This window comes from Myripristis murdjan, chromosome 8, assembly GCF_902150065.1.
Source record: "Myripristis murdjan chromosome 8, fMyrMur1.1, whole genome shotgun sequence".
Taxonomy (NCBI): Eukaryota; Metazoa; Chordata; class Actinopteri; order Holocentriformes; family Holocentridae; genus Myripristis; species Myripristis murdjan.
The window spans coordinates 28601382-28607381 of record NC_043987.1 but is presented as its reverse complement, the minus strand read 5'-3'; the positions used below and the strand labels follow the sequence as shown (position 1 = coordinate 28607381).

At 40.0% G+C, this 6000-nt stretch overlaps 1 long non-coding RNA gene across 4 annotated transcripts in view; it reads left to right on the top strand.

Moving 5' to 3' along the window:
• The first annotated feature begins 2269 nt into the window (after positions 1 to 2269).
• Positions 2270 to 6000, top strand: part of LOC115364117 (uncharacterized) — a 10418-nt gene continuing 6687 nt past the window's right edge. For 3 of the 4 annotated variants that reach the window (XR_003928640.1, XR_003928639.1, XR_003928637.1), the window contains exons 1-3: positions 2270 to 2333; positions 3520 to 3581; positions 3977 to 4086. This is a non-coding gene — a long non-coding RNA (uncharacterized LOC115364117). The remainder of the gene's footprint in view (positions 2334 to 3519; positions 3582 to 3976; positions 4087 to 6000) is intronic. The other variant, XR_003928638.1, reaches the window with a different exon arrangement.

Genomic DNA, 6000 nt, shown 5'->3' with positions numbered 1-6000 from the left:
CTACATTTCGCGGTGGATTGTGGGATACATCCAGTGGACTATATAGTGAACATTAATAATCACTAAACATTCGGACACCCCTACAAAATGGTGTAATCACTATAGTGCACTATATAGTGATTAGGGAGTGATTTCGGACACAGCCTTGGAGTTTCTGTAAGGGTTATTTTTTCACTTTGACAGAGCCAGGCTAACAACTCTCATAGACTTCAAGTCTTTATGCTAAGCTAACATGAAATGCTACTCATTGGAGCTGAACCAGTGGACGTACAGAAGTGAAAATGGTGCTGAACATCTTGTCTCAGTCTGCTTTTAGTCAGAAAAAGAGGGAAGAGGACACTTACAAGTGAAGCCAGACATGTCCATCACTTGGAAACAGGAGCTTGTAGACGACGATTTGAGAGCTTGCAGAGCAAATATCATCTCATATGCTTAAATTTTCACTTTGTCTAAAATATGCACACACAAGTTGAGGTCACAGAAAAAAAGCAACTCATATGAGAACTTGTATATTGGAATTCGCACTCCTAGAAAATATTCAGATTCTTATTATTTTTTTTTTTATTTTTTTTTTAGTGAATTTTTCATATTCATGGTATAATATACAGATACCTTACCATGGATATGAAAAATTCTCTACAAAAGTAAAAACATACACTGCTAAACAGAGTGTATTAGTTTGGATATCACTGGTGATTTCTTGTATGTGTGTTTGTGTCTGTACGTACAGTGTAAGTATGCTCAGACCTGTTGTCTCATGGAGTTGAGAGGCCTATCGGAGTTGGTCTCAAGGCGAGATCTCAGTGCCTCCAATTCCAGCTCCAAGACCTCGTTCTTTATACGGAGGGCCTCCTTCTCTCTTCGAGCCTCATTTATCTGCTGGTCACGGTTCATGAGGTGCATTTCCAGGCGCCTATTGTTCTCGGCCAACTGTCTGGCCTTCTCGTCGCTCTGCTCCTTCTCTCTTCGAGCCTCATCCCTCTGCTGTTGGCAGGTGATGAGCTGCATTTCCAGGTGACTCATACGTTGGGAGCGCTGCCTGGCCACCACCATCCTGTGCTGCCTCTCCCTGCGCAGAGTCCTGTTCTCCCTCTGACAAGCACGGAGTTTTGCGGCGTCCATGGTCATGGTTCCACTTTTCAATTCCTCCACTTGTCGCCAGAGGGCTGCTCTGTCATCCAGGCAGGATTTTAGCAGCTCGCTGTTTGTGACCCACATCATAGAGAGCTCTTCCTTCTGTTTTTGAAGGTCGTCTCTCTGCTGCTCGCAGGTCTCAAGCTGCTGGAGTCTTAGGTTATCTTGGAGCCTGTGCCGGAGCTCCTGGTTCTCTGCTTCGAGAGCAGCTATGTGTCCCGGCAGGGTCATCTGTGGACGGCTCCTGTGGGTGAAGATGGCCCAGACGGGCTGAAGGACATATTCGGAAAGGAAAGAGAACATGTTTGCTGTGCTTTGCTGTGGGTAGGAATGAGTTGGGGGGGAACTCAGCTAGGCAGGTGACCTCTGTTTATGCTCCTTCTCTGTGAGGTAATGGCAGACAATTATGACATCAGCAAGCACAATGGGTGATTATGACGTCACTCGGCACTGCACTGCACCATGACGTCAGCCATGACAAACAAACAAACAAACAAACATATATGCTCAGTTTGTGTCAGTAGAAGTCGTGAGAGAGATCTCCCCGCCCACCAGGGTTGCCAAGTCCGCGTTTTTTTCCGCCAAATTGGGCTACTTTTTAAGTGTTGCCACGGGTAACAAATTTTGTCCGCGGGTTGGGCTTGGGCATACAGATGATGAATAATGCCTGTGAATAAAGATTCATATTTTGAATGACTAATGAAATCTGCTGCCACGAGTTTGAGCCCATCAGAGAGATGCTGGCCTTGTCCAATACAGTTCTGTATGACAGGGACAAGGGCGAGGGATCTCAACATGTCTAAAAAGAAACTGGACAGCGCTGTAAATAGTTCAAGTTCATGGAGTTTTTTCCCGTTCTTTTTTATGTTGGAGACAGCCAGCAGTTTAACAGGTGAGCTGAAATGATTTTCAATTGCCTTTGCCTGGGAAATTGCCTATAATGTTTATGATGTTATTTTATAGATATTATAGTGCATTTTGCAATTATAGCAATGCTGTTGGACTTTAAAAGCAACATATATGGATTTTTATGGGCATATTTTGAGTTCTGATTTTTGGGCCGTTTTTATACCCGGTTGGGCGGGTTTTGGGCTGGTTTTTAGTTGCTGTTTGGTTGTTTTTGTCTCACAGATCTGGCAACCCTGCCGCCCACCCCGGTCTTCAAACAGGCCGGACGACGGCTGCCTCATCTCTTCATAGTAAGTCAACAGTTTTTAAAATAAATTCACGGAATAAATTCACATTATATATTTATGTATTATATATATATGTATATATATTCACGGAACATCTGTTCAAATATCGCGGTCGCCTAACGGGGCCGTATGCCGGTGGTTTGAACGCCGCGACCGTTACTTTTCAAACGGTTTGAGCCGAGAGGAGCCGCTGCCAGGCAACGTTAGCAAAGCAAAATGGATTCAAAGCTGTTGAATTTTAACGACATGTTTCTGTAAGACGTGTTGATAGCAGGTATCTGTCTCCGGTGGTGTTTAGTGGGTAACTGGTTGAATGTTGGTTTGTTGTTTGTGGTAAAACTTTATTTTGATTCTGTTGTATTGGCTGAGCGGGCGACGCCATTAGTGAAAGGACTGGGCTGATTTGCTTGACTCACCTCACGACAGGTTAATGGAAACTCTACTGTCTGTGCTATAGAGGGATATTTATGTTGTTTAGCCTATGTAAAAGGATGTGAACGGTCGCTGGTCAGATAAGCCCGTTGATACTGCCTTAGTTTTCAGCATTATGTTAATTATGTTAAAGCTCTTGTATGAAACACTTGTTGACATGATGGGTGTGATTTTTTTTTTTTTTTTTAATTGTTGTCCAATCAATTGCACTTGTTTTGGTTGTGTTACGTGATGCTCCTATTAGATATTGAAAACTAGAGCAACAGAAAATCCTATTCACCCCCTCTCTGTTGCAAAGGAGACTGACAATTAGCAGGTGCAGATGATAATCACACACACACACACACACCTCTACAGCTACTATTGGTGACAGTGATATATCCCTTGCACCTTCACTAATAGTAGATTGTCTTTGGGAATCTTCTACAATGTCTGTTTTGTTGCTTTTTTTTTAATTTAATATGTGCAAATATGTCATTTCCCTATGGCCAGGTTGATATTTGAAACGTACTTGGCTTTATTGAGCAAACCAGGCATACACAGGTCACTTTGTTATTGTGTATTGTCGTTGTTTCATTTATTTGTGTATGTATATCACGGATCACACCAACTACAGGTCCACAAGCAATAATGGGTGCATGTTTAACCTCTGGTATACATGGTGTTACAGTAAGCCTTGACAAATCATAGAGATGTGAGATTGTGACGGGCCTCTGTTTCCTGTCTGTCGTGTTTGCCATGTCTCTTGGTTGACAAGTGTCTACCTCTGTCAGCATTTCTGGAGAACATAAGGACACCTTGCAGCCAAAGCTTAATCAGGTTGGAAATAGTTTTCTCTTCTTCCAATAAAAGTGAATGAAACACATGCATTTGAGCAACACTTTCTAAATAAATAATGTCTTAGCAGTTTTGTGGCTTTTTTTTTTTTTTTTTTTTTTTTTTAAACTTTTTTTAGTCATTCAAAACATCTTTATTTTTTTTAAATTTTATTTTATTATTATTATTTATTTATTTATTTATTTATTTATTTTTTCATTGTTTTGTGGGTGTGATATGAGGAGGATGAAGTTGGTGCCTGTGGTGTTTGAATGGCTGAGGTAGTAAAATGTTTCTGGTTCCAATTTTGTGTACACGGTCACATTACTTTGTGTGATTATCTAGTGATATTTGTAAAGGTGATTCAGAAATGATTAAAATTTGTGCTTTGTTCCCAGGTTTAATGATAAAGATCCTGACATGTTCTTCTTGTGGGTGGAAGGTGTTGCAGAATCCAGAGGACGGCCAGATGTGGAGAAACCCTCGGTGCTTCAGTGGAGGTTCACAGGTACGGCCCATGATGCTCGCATTCCACTCATGGTCAAACAATGCATGTTTGGTGGTTTATAACAAGAAAATGATGCCATTATAGTACCTCACTGTCTCAGAAATTTGTTACTAAAAATGTCACTAGGTGGCAGTGTGGTAAAATGTCTGAGAAACCAAATAGAATTTCTGTCTTTGTTCAGAGAATGCTAAGGACGGTGGAGACAAGTCAGTCTGTATAATATTACACATTTTAGTATGTATTTCTCAACATTTACATGTTTATTAATAATTGTTATAAAGAGGAAGAAGAAAAAGACAAGGGGAGCCTAAACCCACAGCCCAAGAAAAAAGTTTTTTTTTTGTTGTTGTTTGATTGTTTGTTTTGTTGATTGTGGTTGATTGTTTTAATGATGGACTTAAGGTCGACTCACTCCAAAGAACTTTGTACAAATGTTGCCCAACTTTCAGCTGAAAATTGTATGATTTTTAGAGTTGTGCTACCTGCTACATACATACAGCACTCCATGTATTTCCAGGTAAGATATACACATGTGGTGTTACAGTATGTAGATGAGATGACAAATAAAAATGAAGAAGAAAAAAACTCAGACTCATCCCTTGTAGCATATAGTAGTTTATTAAAAGACACTGTTTTTCCAAGTGTGCCAGCTAATGTTGAGTGCTGTATGCAATATGCCAACAAAAGGAACATTGAGAGAGCTCGCAAGAGGAAAGAAAGGGCAGTACAGTGGATTGAAGGTTTGTACAACATCATAGATTTTACTTTGGACAGCACATTCAGTTTTCTGATCATAAAATCATATCATACAGTGGTGGAAAGTATTCAGATCTTTTAAGTGTAAATACTCCACTACAAATGAAAGTCTTGCATTGAAAACCATATTTAAGTAAAAGTATCCAAGCCTCATCTGCAGAGAGTCCCTGATACCTACAAAACACAGTATAAAGAACACAGAACGAGACCGACGAGGAAGAGAAGGATGTCAGTTGACTACACTATATTCAGCTGAACAGAAAACATCCCCAGGTCTAAGTTCTTGTCTGACAACAAAGAACAACTCCAACAGTTTCTTGTTTTTTTACATTTTGTGTTTTTAATTTCTGTTTTAATGCTTCTTGCACACTTAAGTAAAGCACTTTGAATTGCATTGTGTATGAAATGTGCTATACAAATAAATTTGGTCTTGCCCTGCCTATTATTAAGTCATGCTTCTGAACAGATCATGTTACACACCAAAAGCTTATAAAGTAGTCAGTTTATGGTCTATTATAAATAAATTACAAAAATTAATCTTGAATACTCAAACAATATGAGAAGATTACATAGAAAAATCACAGCATTGGCTATTTTAAGCACCTGCAAAAGAATTCACAGTCTGGTTATACAGTTATATTACATAAATGTATTGATGATGATGATGATGATGATGATGATTCTGTACAATATATATGAACATAATCGTTCGTTTTAACCATAAATCGGTCGGACCCTAATGTTGAGCTGCCCTACCATACTGCCATCTGCAGGATAATTCAGTTATTTGCTCTAAAAAGCAATGTGTCATAGTCTAGGCGGGAAATCTTACCAGCATATTTGCATCAAAATTGGTGGAAAAGTTGGTCATGTGGCAAGGAGGAGCTGATTGACTTTCCCCACTGGTTGGCCAAAGGCGGGTGTTGGCGATGGCTGTGATGAACTGAGTGAATATCAAAACATGTGGAACTGGCAAATACTGGCATCGTGCTGGCAGAGGTACACGCTCTGCTGAGTGATTTCTACTTGATATTGTGTTACGACTTCTCAGTGGCTCAAATTGAACCATCTGCATGCAGCTTGGGAGCCATGCTAATGAGAATATAGGCTTGTTGTTGAGACAATTAACAATTCTCCCCTAACACTAGAAGCATAATC